At 43.1% G+C, this 23,321-nt stretch overlaps 1 long non-coding RNA gene across 2 annotated transcripts; it reads left to right on the top strand.

The window, feature by feature from the left end:
* The first annotated feature begins 302 nt into the window (after window positions 1-302).
* On the top strand, window positions 303-19,749 carry LOC148149426 (uncharacterized). Of its 2 annotated transcripts, none has more exons than XR_015757775.1 (3): window positions 303-540; window positions 5,955-6,020; window positions 19,653-19,749. It is a non-coding gene; the product is annotated as an uncharacterized LOC148149426 (long non-coding RNA). The 2 variants fall into 2 exon arrangements; XR_015757774.1 differs by having other exon boundaries at window positions 5,958-6,020.
* The last annotated feature ends 3,572 nt before the right edge of the window (window positions 19,750-23,321 follow it).

The following is a 23,321-nucleotide window of genomic DNA, read 5'->3' on the forward strand; positions in this document are numbered from 1 at the left end:
ACTGCTGCCTCACAGCGCCAGAGACCCGGGTTCAATTCCCGCGACTGACTGTATGGAGTTTGCACGTTCTCCCTGTGTCTGCGTGGGTTTCCTCCGGGTGCTCCGGTTTCCTCCTACAGTCCAAAGATGTGCAGGTCAGGTGAATTGACCATACTAAAATTGCCCGTAGTGTTAGGTAAGGGGTAAATGTAGGGGTATGGGTGGGTTGCGCTTCGGCGGGGCGCTGTGGACTTGTTGGGCCGAAGGGCCTGTTTCCACACTGTAAGTAATCTAATCTAATCTAATCTAGCAAGGCATTAAAAGGTTCATAGAAAACTGTCATAATAACTTAATGCAGCAGTGATTTGACTACACTTATTCATGTTTGCTCTTTACAGTACAGTGCAGAGGAGGTTTGCACATCTGGAAGCTCATTTACTCCTACTGCCTCGAAACATCGCTCGCTTAGCTGATGAAATTGGCTCCCAGGCTTCCTTGCTACAGAAAATACATTCATTGCAACATTCACTGCTACAAAAAACACATGTTTGCAACAAAGTGGTAGGTATCCTATTGGTCTCCTGAATTGCCAGAAAAAAGGGATGAAAAATGCTTTAAACAGAATGAAGGTAATTTCTTAAATATCATAGGAGAATCAGAAAGGTCAAGAGCCAGAGTACACAATCTTCATACGTATGACAAATAAACCAGTGGCAACGTGAAGAAATGTTGTTTCATGAAGAGAATGGTTAAGATCTGGAATGCACTAATTGAGATGGAAGCAGATCCAATCTAGGTAAAGGCGAGGGAGTGAGGCTAGCTGCATTGTTCAACAGAGAGCTGCTGTATGCTGAAAAGGACAAAATTGGAGCTGTAGTTGATCGTTTTTAGATAATTGGATTTTCAAAGAAACAGAATGCATATGACTGGAAAAGCTGTTTATTCCCAGTTCAGGTGCAGGTAATTAGTGTTTTCTTGAAACCCTTGCAGCTCAATAGTTTGATATATGTGCATGGCTGCTTAGTTCAGAAGATAACCATGAGTGAGAGGCTGGAATCACCAATAGACCAGACCATGATAAGACGTTAAGCTTCCTTACCTTAAGGACAATGAATGAGCTAGATTTGTTTGAAATCTGACAGATTCATAGTCATCATTATAGAGTCAAGGCACAGAATCAGACCCTTCGGCCTAACTCGCACATACTGATCAAGGTTCCCAAACTGAACTAGTCCCATTTGCCTGCATTTGACTGATACCCTTCTAAAACTTTCCTAACTACCTATGGTCCAAATGTCTTTTAAATGTTATAATTTGGAGGTGCCGGTGTTGGAATGGCGTGTACAAAATTAAAAATCACACAACACCAGGTTATAGTCCAACAGGCTTATTTGGAAGCACTAGCTTTCAGAGCACTGCTCCTTCATAACGCGGTTTTGTTGTAATTGTACCTGCATCTACCACTTCCTCTAGCAGGTTGTTCCACACAAAACCAGTTTTTGTGTAAAAGCAAAGTTACCCCTCAATTCCTCTTTAAATCTTTCTCCGCCCCCTTAAATCTTTGCCCTTTAGTTTTGGGTTCCCGTACTCTGGGGGAAAGACTTTTGCTATTCACCTTATTTCCAGATCATGAAAGGACTTAAAGGGTAAAACAAAAGGAGTAGTGATCTAGTTTTTTCTAGGATGTTGCTCAGGTGGAACACACTTTATATTGGTTGACGTTAAATTTTGTTACTGAGGTATAACACTGCTGTTTTGGATGGACCACCCACTACAGAAATTGTTCAGTTTTTATTTACACAAGGCAATCAATGAGGAATGTCAGTTTTACTGTGAAGGAAAATAATTTCAATGAGCTTGATTTAAGAACACAAGCTTTAAGATTCTAAAACAAAGTTAGCACATCTCCAGTGATATTATTTACAGAGGGTGTGGAGCATGTGTGGGGAATATACAACTGTGTTAGGGCCTAGAGTGTGGAAGAGGCAAGGAGGTGAGATCAAAAGTAGGTTTGCAGCTGGGAGCAAGGCCAAGTGAAAGTAGGTCAGGTTTGTGCATTAACAGGCCAATAGAGTGACAAAGTACACAGCCTGACTGGGACCCAGTGGATTTGGGAGTGTCACATGGAGACGATTAAGGTATTACATTAAAACTGTAAAGTTTACAGTACAGGAAGATTCTGAGGAGGGACAGGCTGGCCTTGTGATCTCAGGATAGTTCCATTAATAGAGCTAAAATCAAGTCACCCACTGCACTGTTAATCCCACTTCCTTGTTTGATTGCCAAAATAACCAGAAAAAGAAAGATATACTGTTTATTGTTATAATACTCTTGTAGTCGAGAGTGTGGTGCTGGAAAAGACAGCAGGTCAGGCAGCATCCGAGGAGCAGGAGAATCGACGTTTCAGGCAAAAGCCCTTCATCAGAGTATGCAGTCCTCACTTTCGCCTATATTACTGTTACATTTCGGCCTTGCAGGTTGGAAAGAATTTTAATCATTTATATTGAGTACGTGCTTCTAACCACTGATATCAGATAAAACAATATCTTCCTTTCATTAACTAATTAAATTTAACATTTACTCTTTCAACTCATGATCTAATTAGAAAATAAAAAATGTTTAAAAGCTTTGAAATCTAATAGTGTCCGTTATAAGCATGACACTGGTTTCTAAGCAATTACAGAAAATCACAATCATACAAAGGTTACAACTTACAATTATGTGCTGCAAAAGCTGACACTACTTTTATTGAATAGAGTCATACAGCACAGAAATAGTCCACCTCATCCAGGCCAACCAGACATCCCAACCTGACCTAGTCCCATTTGCCAGCATTTGGCACATATTCCTTCTAACCCTTCCTATTCATATATCCATATGGATGTCTTTTAAATGTTTTGTTGTACCAGCCTCCACCACTTCCTCTGGCAGCTTGTTCCATACACACATCACCCTCTGCACAGAAAAGTTACCCCTCAGGTCCTTTTCAAGTCTTTCCCCCATCACCTTAAACCTAGGTCTCTAGTTATGGACTTCCCCATCCTCGGAAAAAGACTTAGGCTATTCATCCTATTCATACCTCTCATGATTTTATAAACCTCTATAAGGTGATCCCTCACCCTCCATTACTCCAGGAATGATAAGGTGAAACATAGTCAGGGTTGGCTAATGATTGGGATGAATACGTGTTCTGTTTTCACACACTCTGGCACAAGTTGTCATTCCCTATACGCAGTAAGCAAAAATGTATGTAGTTTGTTGAAAAGTACATCAAGCAAATAAAGTACTTTGAAAGAAAGTGTTGCACTGTTGATTTACAGAAGTCTTCTGGAGTAACTCAATTGTTTCAGTTACATGTACACCACAGACCAATCAGATAAAACAAATTTACAACAGTCTGCTATCTGAAATTCCCTGTCCAATTAGATTTTTGTTATCATTTTCCAAACTAATGTCATATTTTTGGTTGTACTTTGGTTCAGTATCACAAGCAGGTCTTGCATTTCCTATATTCTGGAGTAAGCTGTCATCTGTTCAATAGCTAGATTAGCAACACTTAGGGACAAATAAAGAACACTTGCTAATTATCACCGGTTTACAGGCACACATCACATGCTGCTCCTCATTTGAGGAGTGGAGATTTGTCACATCTGGATTCAGACTATAATCTGCTGAAGTGCAAGAATGTAAATTTACAAACTTTGTTACCTTCACATTTATGAAAAAATACTTCCCAATGATTCATTTCTAACATGACAAAACACTGCTATGTATCAATGTGTTATTATCTACTGGATGGAAACTGACTGTAGACTAATCAGCAGTCAACAGTTGAAATCCTGTCTACATGAAAAAGACAATGGATCAAAATTCTTCCTTCAGCCATAGTCACCTGTCTGTAAACAACTAGCATCCCTATAAAGAGTCTGATGATCTGTCAAACTTTAAATTTCCTCTGAAAATATGTACATGTTTTATTTGGCTGCCATTGTTACCTAATTACATAGAATATTTGTTTCCCAGTTCAGATATCTGTGATGATTGGAAAATCAAATAGGCAATAAAAAATACAACCCAATGCATCAGCACCTGTCAACATTACCATCTTAAATTGTCAGAGCTTTTTACAGACTTATTATTGAATACTTAATATATCATTGATTTCCATGTATGCACCCTCTCTGGGTTCTGCACTGAATATGTAGTGAACCAGCTGTGTGATTAAGAACAGAGATTATTAGACCTGTAAGTTTAATTAAAAGAATAAATAAGATACAAACAAACAATGCACTGTTTTCACATGACCTTTTTTGTCATGCTCTGGACCTTACTATTCTCCCAAGTATTAATTGGTTTCAAACTATTCTCTAATGACTAGATCTTTGGTTGTTTGCTTTTGCCTCGCCTAATGAAGAGGATTGATGAGGGCAGAGTGGTGGATGTGATCTATATCAACTTCAATAAGGTATTCAAGAAAGTTCCTCATGGTAGACTGCTTAGCAAGGTTCGATCGTATGGAATACAGGGAGAACTAACCATCTGGATACAGAACTGGCTCAAAGGTAAAAGTCAGAGGGTGGTGGTGGAGGGTTGTTTTTTAGACTGGAGGCCTGTGACCAGTGGTGTGCCTCAAGATTTGGTGCTGGATCCATTCTTTTTGTCATTTATATAAATGATTTGGTAGTGAATGTAGGGGGTATGGTTATTAAGTTCACAGATGACACCAAAATTGGAGGTGTAGTGGACAGTGAAGGAGGTTACCTCAGAGTACCACAGGATCTTGATCAGATGGGCCAATGGGCCAAGGAATGACAGATGGAGTTTAATTTAGATAAATGTGAGGTGCTGCATTTTGGAAAGGCAAATCAGGGCAGGACGTATACACTTAATGGTAAGGTCCTAGGGAGTGTTACTGAACAAAGAGAACTTGGAGTGCCAGTTCATAGTTCCTTGAAAGTGGAGTCACAGGGAAATAGAATAGTGAAATGGCGTTTGGTATGCTTGTCTTTATTGGTCAGTGCATTGAGCATAGTAGGTTGGGATGTTATGATGCAGCTGTACATGACATTGGTTAGGCCACTTTTGGAATACTGTGTGTAATTCTGGTTTCCCTGTGAGAGGAAGGATATTGTGAAACTTGGAAGAGTTTAGAAAAGATTCACAAGGATGTAGGCAGGGTTGGAGGGTTTGAGCTACAGGGAGAGGTTGAATAGGCTGGGGCTGTTTTCCCTGGAGTGTCGGAGGCTGAGGGACTTATAGAGCTTTATAAAATTATGAATAGGGTAAATAGACAAGGTCTTTTCCCTGGGATGGGGGCAACCCAAAACTTCAGGAGTAAGTTTAAAGTGAGAGGAGAAATATTTAAAGGGACTCAAAGGGCAACCTCTTCTTGCAGAGAGTGGTGACTGTTTGGAATGAGCTGCCAGAGGAAGTGGTGGAGGCTAATACAATTACAACATTTAACAGGCATCTGGGTGGATATATGAATAGGAAGCATTTATAGAGACATGGGCCAAATGGCGTAGATAAATTTAGCATATCTGGTTGGCATGGACGAGCTAGACCCAAGCGTCTCTTTCCAAATTTTACATCTTTATCACTCTATGATTCTAAGTTTTGGTTCCAGGCTTTATCATCTGTTATACCCATCTTCACCACAGCTCCCCCCCCCCCCCCCCCCTCCCATATGCCTTCAGATTTCTCTACTCTACTCACCTCAATAATGGCTTCAATTTGAGTTTTGTTCATTAAACACACTTTGGAATCTATTATATTATTACATAATATATTATATTATATTCAGATTCACAGGCAGTAGAAACTTCCAATAATTATGTATGTTATGTCTTTGTACGATGCAAAATCTCCTGTGGAGTATTTTACAATGTATACCATACAGTAGCTTTGGATAAGTGAATGTGGCTGGAATGATGTAGTATTAATTTAAAAAAAAATTAATTCATGTTTTTTATTAGCAGACTGGGGCCTCTGATCGACATTCTACCAAGGCAGAATTCTTCTAATGTTTCAGAGCTTTCAAAGTAAGTGCATGTTTGGAGCATAGGTATCTTTTAAATAAAATAATACATGTAATAAGAAACAATCAATCGAAATGAATAAAGAAAAAGTGAGTTAACAAGCTTGCATTTATATGGAATCTTGCACAACTTCTGGACATCCCAAAGCATTTTACAGCCAATTAAGTAATCGTTTCCTGTAAAGGCAAAAGGTTGTTGTTTTTAGATTGGGCATCTCCTCATAATTTAAAGATATTTGGTATCTGTGTTTACTGTGGAGAAGTACATGGAAGATATAGATTGTGGTGACATCTTGAAAAATGTCCACATTACAGAGGAGGAAGTGCTGGATGTCTTATAAAACATAAAGGTGGATAAATCCCCAGGACCTGATCAGATGTATGCTCAAACTCAGTGGGAAGCGAGGGATGTGATTGCTGGGCCTCTTGCTGAGCTATTTGTATCATCAATAGTCACAGGTGAGGTGCCGGAAGACTGGAGGTTGGCTAATGTGGTGCCACTATTTAAGAAAGGTAAACCTCCCCTTAATAAGGAAAAGCCAGGGAGCTATAAACTGGTGAGCCTAATATTGGTGGTGGGCAAGTTGTTTGAGGGAATCCGAGGGACAGGATTTACATGTATTTGGAAAGGCAAGGACTTATTCAGGATAGAAGAAAGTGAGGACTGCAGATGCTGGAGACCAGAGTTGAAAAGTGTGGTGCTGGAAAAGCTCGGCAGGCCAGGCAGCATCCGAGGAGCAGGAGAATCGACATTTCGGGCATAAGCCCTTCTTCAGCCCTTCTTCCTGAAGAAGGGCTTATGCCCGAAACGTCGATTGTCCTGCTCCTTGGATGCTGCCTGGCCTGCTGAGCTTTTCCAGCACCACACGTTTCAACCCTTATTCAGGATAGTTAACATGGATTTGTGAGTTGGAAATTGTGTCTCAATAATTTGACTGAGTTTTTTTGAACATGAGGATTGATGAGGGCAGAGGAGAAAGTGAGGTCTGCATACGCTGGAGATCAAAGCTGAAACTTTATTGCTGGAACAGCACAGCAGGTCAGGCAGCATCTAGGGAACAGAAGATTCGACGTTTCGGGCACATGCCCTTCTTCAGGAATGAGCAGAGAGTGTTCAGCAGGAGAAGATAAAAGGTAGGGAGGAGGGACTTGGAGGAGGGGCGTTGGAAATGTGATAGGTGGAAAGAGGTCAAGGTGAAGGTGATAGGTCGGAGTAGGGTGGAGGCGGAGAGGTCAAGAAGAAGACTGCAGGTCAGGAAGGCGGTGCCGGGCTGGAGGGATTCGGCTGAGACAAGGTGGGGGGAGGGGGGATGAAGAAACTGGTGAAGTCCAAGTTCATCCCCTGTGGTTGGAGGGTTCCCAGTCGGAAGATAAGACGCTCCTCCTCCGACCGTCGCGTTGTTGTGGTTTGGCGGTGGATGAGTCCAATGACCTGCATATCCTCGGTGGAGTGGGAGGGGGAGTTGAAATGCTGTGCTACAGGGTGATTGGGTTGGTTCGTCCGGGTGGCCCAGAGGTGCTCTCTGAATCGCTCCGCAAGTAGGCGGCCTGTCTCGCCAATATAGAGGAGGCCACACCGGCTGCAGCGGATGCAGTAGATAATGTGGGTGGAGGTGCAGGTGAATCTGTGGCGGATATGGAAGTTTCCTTTGGGGCCTTGGAGAGAAGTGAGGGGGGAGGTGTGGGCGCAAGTGTTGCACCTCCTGCGGTTGCAAGGGAAGGTGCCGGGAGTGGAGGTTGGGTTGGTGGGGGGTATGGATCTGACAAGGGAGTCGCGGAGGGAGTGGTCTCTACGGAAAGCTGATAGAGGAGGGGAGGGAAATATATCCTTGGTGGTGGGGTCCGTTTGGAGGTGGCGGAAGTGACGGCGGATGATGCGCTGTACATGAAGATTGGTGGGGTGGTAGGTGAGGACCAGTGGGGTTCTGTCCTGGTGGCGGTTGGAGGGGCGGGGCTCAAGGGCGGAGGAGCGGGAAGTGGAGGAGATGCGGTGGAGGGCATCGTCGATCACGTCGGGGGGGAAATTGCGGTCCTTGAAGAAGGAGGCCGTCTGTGTTGTGCGTATTTTGAACTGGTCCTCCTGGGAGCAGATGCGGCGGAGACGAAGGAATTGGGAGAATGGGATGGCGTTTTTACAGGGGGCGGGGTGGGAGGAGGTGTAGTCCAGGTAGCTGTGGGAGTCGGTCGGTTTGTAGTAGATGTCCGTGTTGATTCGGTCGCCTGAGATAGAAACAGAAAGGTCTAGGAAGGGGAGGGAGGAGTCCGAGACTGTCCAGGTGAATTTGAGGTCGGGGTGGAAGGTGTTAGTGTAGTGGATGAACTGTTCAACCTCCTCGTGGGAGCACGAGGTAGCGCCGATACAGTCATCAATGTAGCGGAGGAAAAGATGGGGGGTGGGGCCAGTGTAGTTGCGGAAGATGGATTGTTCCACATACCCTACGAAGAGGCAGGCATAGCTGGGGCCCATGCGGGTGCCCATGGCTACTCGTTTTGTTTGGAGAAAGTGGGAGGATTGGAAAGAAAAGTTGTTCAGGGTGAGGACCAGTTCAGTCAGTCGAAGGAGGGTGTCGGTGGAAGGGTACTGGGTGGTACGGCGGGAAAGGAAGAAGCGGAGTGCTTTGAGTCCTTCGTGATGGGGGATGGAGGTGTACAGGGACTGGATGTCCATGGTGAAGATGAGGCGTTGGGGACCGGGGAAGCGGAAATCCTGGAGGAGGTGGAGGGCGTGGGTGGTGTCACGGACGTAGGTGGGGAGTTCTTGGACTAATGGGGACAGGACCGTGTCGAGGTAGGAGGAGATGAGTTCGGTGGGGCAGGAGCAGGCTGAGACGATGGGTCGTCCGGGGCAGTCAGGTTTGTGGATTTTGGGCAGGAGGTAGAAACGGGCGGTTCGGGGTTGTGGTACTATGAGGTTGGAGGCGGTGGATGGGAGGTCCCCTGAGGTGATGAGGTTATGGATGGTCTGGGAGATGAAGGTTTGGTGGTGGGGGGTGGGGTCATGGTCAAGGGGGCAGTAGGAGGAGGTATCTGCGAGCTGGCGTTTGGCCTCAGCGGTGTAGAGGTCGGTGCGCCGAGGGCAGAGCAGTGGACACGATCTATATGGACTTCAGTAAGGCATTCAACAAGGTTCCTCATGGGAGAACTGGTTTAGCAAGGTTAAATCACATAGAATACGGGGAGAACTAACCATTTGGATATAGAAATGGCTTGAAGGTAGAATACAGAGGGTGGTGGTGGAGGGTTGCTTTGCAGAATAGAGGCCTGTGACCAGTGGAGTTCCACAAGGATCGGTGCTGGGTCCACTGCTTTTCATCATTTATATAAATGATTTGGATGTGAACATAGGAGGTACGGGTAGTAAGTTTGCAGATGACACCAAAATTGGAGATGTAGTGGACAGCGAAGAAGGGTATCTTAGAATACAATGGGATCTTGATCAGATGGGCCAAAGGGCAGAGGAGTGGCAGATGGAGTTTAATTTAGATAAATGTGAGATGCTGCATTTTGGAAAAGCAAACCAGAGCAAGACTTATACATTTAATGGTAAGATCCGAGGGTGTGTTGCTGAACAAAGAGACCTTGGAGTGCAGGTTCATTGTTCTTTGAAAGTTTTGGATGTAGGTTTGCTCGCTGAGCTTGAGGGTTCATTTCGAGACGTTTCGTCACCCTACTATGTAACATCTTCAGCGGGCCTCAGGCGAAGCACTGCTAATAATTCTTGCTTCCAATTATATGTTTCGGTTTCTTTGGGTTGGTGATGTCATTTCCTGTGGTGAAGTCACTTCCGGTTCCTTTTCTCAGTGGGTGGTAGATGGGGCCTAACTCGATGTGTTTGTTGCTAGAGTTCCAATTGGACTGCCATGCTTCTAGGAATTGTCGTGCATGTCTTTGTTTGGCTTGTCCTAGGATGGATGTGTTGTCCTTCCTCATCTGTATGTAAGGATATTAGTGAGAGAGGGTCATGTCTTTTTGTGGCTAGTTGGTGTTCATGTATCCTGGTGGCTAGTTTTCTGCCTGTTTGTCCAATGTAGTGCTTGTTCCAGTCCTTGCACTGTATTTTTTAAATGACATTAGTTTTGCTTGTTGTCGGCATAGGGTCTTTCAAGTTCATTAGCTGCTGTTTTAATGTTTTGGTGGGTTTGTGGGCTACCATGATGCCAAGGGGTCTGAATAGTCTGGCAGTCATTTCTGAGATGCCTTTGATGTAAGGGAGAGTGGCTAAGGTTTCTGGACGTGTTTTGTCTGCTTGTTTGAGTTTGTTGCTGAGAAATTGGTGGACTGTGTTCATTGGGTACCCATTCTTTTTGAGTACACGGTATAAGTGATTTTCCTCTGCTCTGTGTAGTTCCCCTGTGCTGTAGTGTGTGTTGACTCATTGAAATAATGTTCTGATGCAGCTTCATTTGTGGATGTTGGGGTGATTTTTGGCTGCAAAATTTCCCAGTTGTATCTACGGAGTCTGTTGTGGGCATCATTAATCATTTCTCTCAGCATTCTGCAGCTGCTTTGCTCTGTTGTTCTTTTGGCTAGTGAGGTATTAAGGGGAGGTTTGTATTTAAGGCAGTTAGGTAGTACCTGTTTTCTTAGGCATTCATACAAGAAGTACAGCTGTTCGTGGGTGGCACTGTGTCAGATGGCATTTGTTTCCAAGTTTCGGGCCATTCTTAGCATATTGCGCCCATAAGTCTTTGAGAAGATTTTTTGTAGCTCAGGTTGAGGTTTTGGATGTAAGTTTGCTCGCTGAGCTTGAGGGTTTATCTCCAGACATTTTGTCACCCTACTAGGTAACATCTTCAGTGAGCCTCAGGCGAAGCACTGCTAAAAATTCCTTGGAAGCGGAGACGTAGCTAAACAGGATAGTGGAGGAGGAGTTTGGTATGCTTTCCTTTATTGGCTAGAGCATTGAGTATAGGAGTTTGGAGGTCATGTTGCAACTGTACAGGACATTGGATAGGCCAGTTTTGGAATACTGTGTGCATTTTTTGTCACCCTCCTACTGGAAGGTTGTTGTGAAACTTCAAAGGATTCAGAAAGATTTACAAGGATGTTGCCAGGGTTGGAGGATTTGAGCTATAGGGAGAGGATGAATGGGCTGGGGCTGTTTTCCCTGGAGCGTTAGAGGTTGATAAAATCATGACGGGTATGGATAGGGTAAATAGACAAAAGTCTTCCCTGGGGTGGGGGAGTCCAGAGCTAGAGGTCATTGGTTTAGAATGAGGGGGAAAAAATTAAACAGGAACCAAGGGGTAAGTTTCTCACACAAAAGTTAGTGCGTATATGGAATGACCTGCCAGAGGAAGTGGTGGAGGCTGGTACAATTACAACATTTAAAAGGCATCTGGATGGTATATGAATAGAAAGGGTTGAGAGGGATATGAGCCAAGTGCTGGCAAATGGGACTAGATTATGTTAGGATATGTGGTCGGCCTGGATGAGTTGGACTGAAGGGTTTGTTTCTGTGCTGTACATATCTCTGATTCTGTCATTTCCTTTCAGATAGCTGATGAATCTTGCATATTCCAACATTTCTTGTTATTTCAGACTTCCTGTCTTCTTGTATTTTTCATTTTATTTTGTTGCCATTTGCAATGGCAATAAATGCAGTTCTAAATTGTCCAGATTATATTCATCAATAAACCACACAAAGTCTGTAATGAGTATAATTTTAATCACAAACTCTGCTGCAAATACACTACAAACAAAGGAAAACAACCCGTTAACTTAGCAATTGCACCAATATAGTTCCAATCTGAAACTAAAGCACTATATCCATTCACACTCTCCAGATCAAAAGAGCCATCTGTGGAGAACATGGACAGGTCCACAATCTAGGTGGAACCCTTCAACAGAATCCAAATGACTTACCTTGCACATGTGCAACATTTTCGATTGTTTTTCACTTCTGGCATTTGTTGTTTTGGTCTTTGTTTATATATTTTGATACACCTGCATGAATTTCTTTTCACTTCATCTCTGTGGCCAGTGGGACACTAACGTTGTACCCATGAAAAATAATTCTGCAATTAAGTCTTCACTGTCAATCTGGCGTGTCGGCTATACCCCGCACCTTACCTGGGGTGTAGATGAACAAGTAGCTGTATCCCCTTAATCTGAGACTGTACCCCTTAATTCTCAGTGGCACTTTTGTATTTCATTTGATCCTATCTGTGTGTGTAGTGGTTGTGATCTATTTTGACCTGGAATCTCAACCGTATGAGGTAGTCTGAGAAACATTCGCATCCCTATATAAACAGCTAATGCTTCATTGTCAATTGTAGCATATATCTGCTCTGTTTCTGTCAGTGCTCTTGATGCTACGTGTACAGGTTTCCTACTTACAGATAGATTTTACACCATGAAGTGCTGTGGTGAGGATCTATCATACAATGTGGGCATCACTCAGTCTTGCAACTAGATAGCAAGCAGTGAAAATCTGAAGAATCTTCAGACTCTCCTTTAAGAAAGCAGCTTGTGCAGATTTCAGTAGCTGGAAGAGCTGAAGTTTTACAAAGTCTGCAGAAAAGGAACGCATGGCAAAACTATTCACTCATAATAAGTGTTGCAGACTTGATAAGGGATGTGCAGATTTGTATGTCAGCTTCATTACTCCATTGAACTGGAATATAATTCACTACAGTTGCTGATGCTACCTGTTGGAGGTTTTGAGAGTGCAGTTGAGATCCCTTATGGGAAAGGGAAATCTTTGAAAAAAAATCACAGGGGCTCGAGAACTGGGAAAAAGTAGTGTCCTTACAGTTTAAATCAATTGGAGCTGCCAATGGACAGATATTGCAAGATCCCACTACAGTAAGGGGAATCAGTGGTCAATCATGTAATATAATGCAAGGTTGCAGACTTGGGCATTTTGTAAAGTCAAAAGTAAAGTAGTAAAGAAGGCCTTTAGAAGCTAAGCAGACAAAATCTCTTGAAAGTGGGAACAGGCAGGAAATCAATTCCTTAAAACCTTGGTAAAAGTTAGCAAATTTACAAAACTGCAGACTGATATGATCCAAGAAAAAAAACTGTAAAACAATGGAAATTTTGTACTACTATAGTCAGAACAAAAAAAAAACAACCAAAAGAATCCTATTCTTTTAGCAGATTTCATCTTGTAGAACCATTAAAGGTGAGAGTAATTCAGTAAAACTGTCAAGAAAATGAAATAGTTATGAAAACCATTGGTAGTAGAATACTTTTGGTACAGAATGTTAAAGTAAACAGGAATAGTTTACTTCAGTCACGATTAGTGAGATTCATCTAGCAAAGTCATGGAAAAAGACAGAAATCATTAATTTTTACTCACTTATAGAAAGTGGAAAAACAGTCATTTAATTTGAAGGTGTGAATCCTCCATTTTGTCTGCAAAAGCAGTAATAGACTTTGGAGAAAGCCATTCAGATGGGTTATTCAGATTCTGGAAGCAACTCAGATCAACCTTATCGCAGGAGACCTGCAGAATTCATTCTTAAGTTACAAAGCCCCAAAGACACATGTGCTATCAGTAAAGAGAGTAGCCAAATAACAGATACTAAAGAGTCAGGGCCAGTGATATAAACAAGAAAATCTTGCAGGAAGCAATAGTCAGCTATTTTTAAAAATGATTTAGCTGTAAAAATATGAGTTTTAAAAAATGTTTTAATATAGGTCATAGTCACAAAGCAGCAAGAAGTCAAATAAGTGCTGGAGTCTGGTTGAAAGCTAAAAGGCAGGACAAGCAGAGAAGTAATCTCAGGATTGCTACTGGTCCCAAGGGCTCGTGAGGCTCAGAACAGAGAGTGGGTGCTGATGAACATGTGGCTGCAGGGCTGGAGCAGGAGGGAGGGCTTCAAATATGTGGATCATTGGGATACCTTCTAGGGAAGGAGAGCACTGTACAAGAAGGATGGGTTGTACCTGAACTGGAGGGGCACCAATATCTCGGGTGGGAGATTTGCTAGAGCTCTTCAGGAGTGTTTAAACTAGTTTGGCGGGGGGGGGGGGGGGGGGGGGGAGGGGTGGGGTGGGAACCAGAGCTATGGGGATCCGAGGATGGAGTAGCTAGTGAACAACCAGATACAGCGTGCAGAATCTGTGAGGAGGGATAGGGAAAAGTTGCAGTCAGTGTGATGGGTTGAAATATGTCTATTTTAAGTCATATCAGGAATAAGGGTGATGAACTTAGAGAGCATGGATCAGTACTTGGAACTATTATGTTGTGGCCATTACGGAGACTTGGATATCACAGGGGCAGGAACAGTTCTTGGATGCTCCAGGGTTTAGATGCTTCAAAAGGAATTGGGGTGGGGCAGGTGGAGGTAAAAGAGGTGGGAGAGTGGCATTGCTAATCAGGGATAGGATCACAGCTGCAGAAAGGGAGGTCATCGAGGAGGGTTTGTTTACAGAGTCAGTATGGGTGGAAGTCAGAATTAGGAAAGGAGCAGTCACTTTATTGGGAGTTTTCTACAGACTCCCCAATAGCAACAGAGACACAGAACAGAAGATTTGGAGGCAAATTTTGGAAAAGTGCAGGAGTAAGAGTGTTGTTGTCATGGGTGATATTAACTTCCCTAATATTGATTGGAACTCCTTAGTTCAAGTAGATTGGATGGAGCAGTTTTTGTCATTTATGTCCAGGAAGGATTTCTGTCTCAATGTGTAGATAGGCCGACTAGAGGGGAGGTCATATTGGATTTGGTGCTTGCAACGAACCAGGCCAGGTGTCACATCTCTTGTTGGGACAGCATTTCGGTGATAGTGATTGCAACTCCATGACCTTTACTATAATCATGGAGAGGGATAGGATCAGATGGTATGGGAAAGTATTCAATTGGGGGAGATGGAATTACAATGCTATTCGGCAGGAACTGGGACGCCTAAATTGGGAACAGATGTTCTCAGAAAAATGCATAACAGAAATGTGGAGGTTGTTTAGGGAGCACTTGCTGATTGTGTTGGACAGGTTTGTCCCATTGAGGTAAGGAAAAGATGGTAGGGTGAAAGAACCTTGGGTGACAAGGGATGTAGAACATCTAGTCAAGAGGAAGAAGGAAGGTTACTTAAGGTTGAGGAGGAAATGATCAGACAGAGCTCTAGAGGGTTACAAGATAGCTATGAAGGAACTGAAGAATGGACTTAGGAGAGTTAGAAGGGGGCATGAAAAAGCTTTAGCACATAGGAGTAAGGAAACCTTAAGGCATTCTACACTTATGTGAGGAACAAGAGGATGGCCAGAGTGAGGGTAAGGCCAATTTGGGATAGTGGAGAGAATTTGTGCCTGGAGTTGGAAGAGGTAGGGAAGGTTCTTAATGAATACTTTGCTTCAGCATTCACTACTGAGAGGGTCCTTATTGTTTGTGAGGACAGCGTGAAACAGGTTGATATTTTTGAACATGTTGATGTTAAGAAGGAGGATGTGCTGAAAACTTTGAAAAACATAAGGATAGATATGTCCCCTGGGCCAGATGGATATACCCAAGATTACTACAGGAAGTGAGAGAAGAGATTTTTGCACCTTTGCTGAACATCTTTGCATCCTCACTGTCCACTGGAGTAGTGCCAGATGACTGGAGGGTGGCAAATGTCATTCCCTTGTTCAGGAAAGGGAATAGGGATAATCCTGGGAATTATAGACCAGTCAGTCTTATGTCTGTGGTGGACAAATTATTGGAGAGGATTCTGAGAGACAGGATTTATGATTAATCAAACTATACTTCTCCAAGTATAGATAGTCAGCGTGGCTTTATGATGGGCAGGTCATGCCTCATAAGCCTTATTGAATCCTTTGAGGATGTAACAAAATGCATTGATTTAAGGTAGAGCAGTGGGTATGGTGTACATGGGTTTTAGCAAGGCATTTGATAAGGTTCCCCATGGTAGGCTAATTCAGAATGTAAAGATGCATGGGATACAGGGAAATCTGGTTGTATGGATACAGAATTTGCTGGCCCATAGAGATTGGTGGTAGATGGACAGTATTTAGCCTGGAGCTCAGTGATCAGTGGTGTCTGCAGGGATCTGTTCTGTGACCTCTGATTTTTGTGATTTTTATAAATGACTTGGATGAGGAATTGGAAGTGTGGGTTAATAAGTTTGTTGATGACACAAAACGTTAGTGGAGTGGTGGATAGTGTGGAGGGTTGGAGGTTGCAACAGGACTTTGACAGGATGCAGAACTGGGCTGATAAGTGGCGGATGGAGTTCAACCTGGAAAAATGTGATTCATTTTGGAAGGTTGAATTTGAATGCAGAATACATGGTTCAAAGGAGGATTTTTGGCAGTGTGGAGTAACAGAGGGATCTTGGGGTCCATGTCCATAGATCCCTCAAAGTTGCACCCATGTTGATAGGGTTGTTAAGATGGCATTTGTGTTGTCTTTCATTAGTGGGGGATTGAGTTTAAGAGCTGTGACATTATGCTGCAGCTCTGTGGAGCTCTGGTTAGACCACACTTGGAATATTGTGTTCAGTTCGGGTCGCCTCATTATAAGAAGAATGTAGACGCTTTAAAGAGAGCGTAGAGGAGATTTACCAGGATGTTGCCTGGACTGGAGGGCATGTCTTCTGAAGAAAGATTGAGGGAGCTAGGGCTGTTCTCATTGGAGCGACAAAGAATGAGAGGTGACTTGATAGAGGTGTACAAGATGGCGAGAGGCACAGATAGAGTGGATAGTCAGAGACTTTTCCCCAGGGCAGAAATGGTTATCACATGGGGGTATAATTTTAAGGTGATTGGGGAAATGTTTAGGGGAGATATCAGAGGTAGGTTCTTTACATAGAGAGAGGTGGGTGCATGGAATGCATTTCAGTGGTGATAGTAGAGTCAGATACATTAAGGACATTTAAATGACTCTTGGATAGGCACATGGATGATTGTAAAATTAAGGGTATGTAGATCTTAGAGTTTGATCTTAGAGTAGGATAAAAGGTCAGCACAACATCAAGGGCTGAAGGGCCTGTACTGTTCTATGTTCTCTATGTTCTACTCTCACACAATTCGTAAGCTACAGTTTACAGTATAAAAAAACCTAAAGAATTTGGAGGCAAGTACTTTAGAACTAAGTTTCTGGCTAGAAGGTATTTATATCAAAGGACATCGCACAAATTTTAAGCTTGTTACATGTGAGTGTCAGTATATTGAATGAAGAAAAAATATTTACAAATTACAGCAATGTGACTACACAGCCCAAGAAATATACCACTTAAAATTAAAAGTATGCCACAAGCAACTTTGTAACACAAAAGAGCATCAGAGAATAGAGAACATACGCATTTTCAATCGAGAATTCACTTTTGAGCTTGAATGCTCGTCTTGCCCTCAAATGTCTTCAAAACGATGGAAACAGTTAAATTAGTTAACTTCAAGAAATAGCTGTAAAGAAACAGCCAGTCCTGTCACAACCATTTGCAGAACAACAAGGTGTGCTACATCTATTCAAGGAAAAGACAGTCAGTCATTGAACAACAAGTCAAAAGACATTTCAGTGAAAGGAAAACAGAAGAATAGGAACAGTTTAGAAGCATGTGGGGTTAGCATGGATGGATATTTTGGTCAGAATGGTCCAGTTTGGGCTGAAGGGCCTGTCTCCATGCTGTATGACTCTCTAAGATTTTGTAAGGCTTCCTAGATTTGTGATAGAACTCAAAAGACAAAATCCATCCAGATTAGCTAATTTGGCACAACAGAATTATTTCATAACAGGTCAGAAATGACTGTACAGGGTTAGCAAAACATGTTCTCTACTCCTATTGACATTGAAGATAGTTTAGAATCAAAATAAGCAAAGTTTATGGGGAAATAAATGATCAGAGAGCTAATGAGCAGTATATTCTCTTGAAATTCATTGATAAGCCTGTAACTGAAGACTCCAACACAGTTTGGTGAACAGATTCGAAAGACAGGCCTGATTTTGATGTCAGATGCTGAGAAGAAGCCAGTTCAAGCAGAACATTTAATTTATTTCACTTTCCAGAAAATAAAAATATCTGCAGTATCAGTCACTAAGATCTTATAGATGTTTATAAAATCATGAGGGGCGTGAATAGGATAAATAGACAAAGTCTTTTCCCTGGGGTGGGGGAGTCCAGAACTAGAGGGCATAGGTTTAGGTTGAGAGGGGAAAGATATAAAAGAGACCTAAGGGGCAACTTTTTCACGCCGAGGGTGATGCGTGTGTGGAATGAGCTGCCAGAGGATGTGGTGGAGGCTGGTACAATTGCAACATTTAAAAGGCATATTGATGGACATATGAATAGGAAGGGTTTGGAGGGATATGGGCCAGGTGCTCACAGGTGGGACTGGATTGGGTTGGGATATCTGCTTGGCGTGGATGAGTTGGACCGAAGGGTCTGTTTCCACACTGTGCATCTCTATGACTTTATGACTCTGAGCGTACTGGTTTAACCAAACTTAGTAATTCAGTCACTAAGGGAAATGAAAAATTCAAGCCCATGAACAAGTTGAGGTGATGAGCCTACTCACTTCAGCAGATATTCCAGGAGTTTGAGAATAAAATACATTTCACACTGATTGAAAATGTAATGCTTACAACACCATGGAAGCTCCTACCAAGATGGGGCAACCATTGTCCACAGATTCCAGACATGACGAAGACAAAATTTGCCCAAATTCAGAGATCTAGATTACTGCAGGAAAGAAAGCACCTATTTCAACAAGGACAATTATTCACCACAAAGTGAAATTGAGGTTTTGTCCTTCAGAAATTGTAGAAGAGCAATTTCCTGTTCGACAGGAAAGTCATTCTGTGAAAGAAATCGAAGAGATTAAAAACAAAATAGTTCTTCATTGTAAAAGGACTTTGGACTTTTGTCTGTCTATCAGGAACAGAATCAACCCAGAATCCTTGCATGTCTGAGTAGACGGTCTTCAGGTAGTATAGCAAAACCTTCAGACTGCCTGTGCTTGAAGTCAGAGACTTGTGGGGAGATGGGGTTTAGTTAATCAAAAAAAAGGTTTGGAGGGACTATCTAGTTGAAATCCTGTGCAAAACCATTTGACAAAATAAGATGATATTCCATAACTTCTGCTGATTTTGTGATGTCAAATAAAGATAATTAGCTTGTGCTGCAGAGTTTCATCAGGCTGCAGTATCTTTTCAAGTGTTGTACTCTTCCACATTTATAGCACGCTGCTCCCTCTGCTGGGCACTTATTGCATTTGTAGTGTTGCCTTGAACCACATCTTGTGCATTTTGTCAGGTGAGTGATGAGGTTGTCTCCTACTTCTGCCATTTTGGTAGGTTTTTTGGAGGATGCCATTATCATTCCTACCCATCTGACTGCATCTGAAGGAGCCTTGGTGTTGCTTCTGTTCAGGACCCAATGATGGACCATAATCACATTTTTTATATTATATTGAATTACCTGTTGCGTTGTAAGCCTCACTTACTACTGAAGGAAGTTGGACAATCATTTCATCCCAGGTACCTACAATGACAGATCTTAAGACCCATTAATCTGTATAAAATCGGTTAAAAATTATTCAAATGGATTCTTTGTCACTGGGACCTTTTGTTAAATCTTACCAGTTCTATCACAAGATTTCTCTTTGGACTGGAATGTGCACCAAAACATTGACTTATGATTCGAACTCAATCTGTTTGGCATTGTTCCTTTTCTGAAGTGTTCCTTTTCTCTGCAGTATGCCTCATGATGACATCATTGGCCAAAGGCTTGCTTGCAAGAAACAGAACCCTAATATTGTCCTGTACCTCTGGAATTTTTACCATCACACTCCCGCTTTGTTGTGGACCCTGAACTTGCTTAAACTGCTGTGGTGGGGTCATACTGAAGCTGCCATGCTGCTTGGTTACTTCACTGCACTTGGTAAATATTACCATTTTCCTTTATTTGCTCCAAGTCTTTTGATTATTCCTACTTGCTTGCCAACGTATTATTTAGATTCCCTACATTTTAGATTAGATTCCCTACAGTGTGGAAACAGGCCCTTCAGCCCAACAAGTCCACACCCACCCCACGAAGAGCAACCCAACCAGTCCCATTCCCCTACATTTACACCTGACTAATGCACCTAGTACTATGGGCAATTTAGCGTGGCCAATTTACCCTAACTGCACATCTTTGGACTGTGGGAGGAAACCGGACCACCCGGAGGAAACCCACGCAGACAAGGGGAGAACGTGCAAACTCCACACAGACAGTTGCCCGAGGCAGGAATTGAACCCGGGTCCCTCGTGCTATGAGGCAGCAGTGCTAACCACTGAGGCACCGTGCCACCCCACCTTTGGATTGTTCTGTTGCAAGAGAAGTCTTCCAATTTTGGATTCATCCTGTTTTTTTTAATCCCAAAACTGTGATCTGGCTTCATTCCAATGATATTGAAATCTTTTGCAGCCAATGTGCTTTGACAGAACTCAGCAATAATTATGGTTTGGACTGCTGCAGCTAAGATTTTTTTATTCATTCATGGGACATGTACTTCACTGGCTAAGCCAGCATGTATTGGCCATTCCTAATTACGCAGTTAGCAGTCAACCAGATTGCTTAGAGTCTGGAGTCACGTGTCGGTCAGACCAGGTAAGGATGGCAGTTTCCTTCCCTAAAGAACACTAGTGAACCAGATGGGTTTTTCTGACAATGGTTACATGGTCATTAGATTTTTAATTCCAGAATTTATTTTTATTGGATTCAAATTCCACCATCTGTCACGGCAGGATTCAAACTCATTACCTAGGTCTTTGGATTAATAGTCCAGTGATAACACCAGTACGTCATTGCCTTCCCAGTGAACTAAGTCCATGATTCATTGTGTTTATCTCACTGACGTGGAAATGAATAGTCGTCCCTCATGGATTTTACACTCCTGGTTTACCATCTCTTGAAGTCTAGACGAACTGCTATTCCTGAGTTCCTTGCAGCTCTAGCTTAATCAAAGCCTAAACAAATTATCACATTCAGCAATATCATAGACGTTTTATCCATACACTGTTAGACATTATACTGAATACAACTCTCTGGTATAGATCTTCTCTCCCGTTCATTTCAAGTCTAATATACATGTTTCTCTCTGCTCTGCTGTTGCCAGAGTTGTATAATCATTTACATCATTAACACATTCATATCCCATTATACAACAGTTGCCATATCAATAGTCACCTCATTTTTCAACAAGCAGAAACACCTAGATAGTGTAACATGAATGTGAACTTTATTTTGTTGTTATTTTGGTTCGGGGGTAGATAAATTCAGAGAAGTTACCTTAACTATTTTGAGGTATACCCTGCTATTTTGGAACTTCAGTGGCACAGTCCAGGGGAATGTAATCTACTTCTCCCATCTGCAGTGATACAAAGACCCAAAAAAGGAAACAGGAGCAGAAAATATGTTACAACAAATATTCCTCCTCAGTTCTTTTCCTAAAGGCAGGTTTTTGACAATTATTCACTAAACCACAGTTGACGTTAATCTGATTCACATTCTCACTGTCTAGCCAACTGATGTAACCAGTCTCCTTAAAACAAATGTTGGTCCTAAAAATAACTGCTCACACTGTGGAGCCACGTACTATGATTTGCTTTGGTTAGCTTTCTCCAGCACTTGTCTAATTACTTTTCATTTTGGTCCTGCATGGTTAAGTAGATAAGAATTAAACTGATTATAAAATGACAAACCAAATTAATGTGACTTTCGTTAAATCGAGTAATGACCTCTGCTAAAATGTAAAAATAGCTTATTGAAGCAACATTTTGTATTTTAGTCAAGTGCATTTTTATGGTAGAGTAGAGAAGCAGCAAATATGTTTGTGCTTAGTTTTTCCACACTTTAAAGCACAGTTTAAGTGCTGAGTAGGCCAAAAGGGATGAACTTTGAGTCTGCCTTCTCTATTTTGTCCATCTCTTGTTTATTATCTTACAGAGCAGCTGTAGTAGAGGCCTGACAGCAGTTTATATCCTTGGTAAAAACAATGACTGCAGATGCTGGAAACCAGAGTCTAGATTAGAGTGGTGCTGGAAAAGCACAGCAGTTCAGGCAGCATCCGAGGAGCAGTAAAATCAATGTTTCGGGCGAAAGCCCTTCATCAGGAATACAGACAGATTACTTACAGTGTGGAAACAGGCCCTTCAGCCCAACAAGTCCACACCGACCCGCCAAAGCGCAACCCACCCAGACCCATTCCCCTACATTTATCCCTTCACCTAACAGGGGCAATTTAGCATGGCCAATTCACCTAACCTGCACATTTTTGGACTGTGGGAGGAAACCGGAGCTCCCGGAGGAAACCCACGCAGACACGGGGAGAATGTGCAAACTCCACACAGTCAGTCGCCTGAGGCGGGAATTGAACCCGGGTCTCTGGCGCTGTGAGGCAGCAGTGCTAACCACTGTGTCACCGTGCCGCCCACAGAGAGCCTGAAGGGTGGAGAGATAAGTGAGAGGAGGGTGGGGGTGGGGAGAAAGTAGCATAGAGTACAATAGGTGAGAGGGGGAGGGGATGAAGGTGATAGGTTAGGGGGGAGTGGATAGGTGGAAAAGAAGATAGGCAGGTAGGACAAGTCATGGGGACAGTGCTGAGCTGGAAGTTTGGAACTAGGGTGAGGTGGGGGAAGGGGAAATGAGGAAACTGTTGAAGTCCACATTGATGCCCTGGGGTCGAAGTGTTCTGAGGCGGAAGATGAGGCGTTCTTCCTCCAGGTGTCTGGTGGTGAGGGAGTGGTGGTGAAGGAGGCCCAGGACCTCCATGTCCTCGGCAGAGTGGGAGGGGGAGTTGAAATGTTGGGCCACAGGGTGGTGTGGTTGATTGGTGCGGGTGTCCCAGAGATGTTCCCTAAAGCGCTCTGCTAGGAGGCATCCAGTCTCCCAAATGTAGAGGAGGCCGCATCGGGAGAAACGGATACAATAAATGATATTGGTGGATGTGCAGGTAAAACTTTGATGGATGTGGAAGGCTCCTTTAGGGCCTTGGATGGAGGTGAGGGAGGAGGTGTGGGCGCAGGTCTTGCAATTCCTGCAGTGGTAGGGAAAGGTGCCAGGAGGGGAGGGTGGGTTGTAGGGGGGTGTGGACCTGACCAGGTAGTCACGGAGGGAACGGTCTTCGTGGAAGGCAGAAAGGGGTGGGGAGGGAAATATATCCCTGGTGGTGGGGTCCGTTTGGAGGTGGCGGAAATGTCGGCGGATGATTTGGTTTATGCGAAGGTTGGTAGGGTGGAAGGTGAGCACCAGGGGCGTTCTGCCCTTGTTACAGCTGGAGGGGTGAGGTCTGAGGGCAGAGGTGCGGGATGTGGACGAGAGGCATTGGAGGGCATCTTTAACCACGTGGGAAGGGAAACTGCGGTCTCTAAAGGAGGAGGCC

Source organism: Chiloscyllium plagiosum, unplaced genomic scaffold (genome assembly GCF_037043375.1).
Source record: "Chiloscyllium plagiosum isolate Xiang-an unplaced genomic scaffold, Cpla_swu_hap1 HiC_scaffold_8, whole genome shotgun sequence".
Lineage (NCBI taxonomy): Eukaryota > Metazoa > Chordata > Chondrichthyes > Orectolobiformes > Hemiscylliidae > Chiloscyllium > Chiloscyllium plagiosum.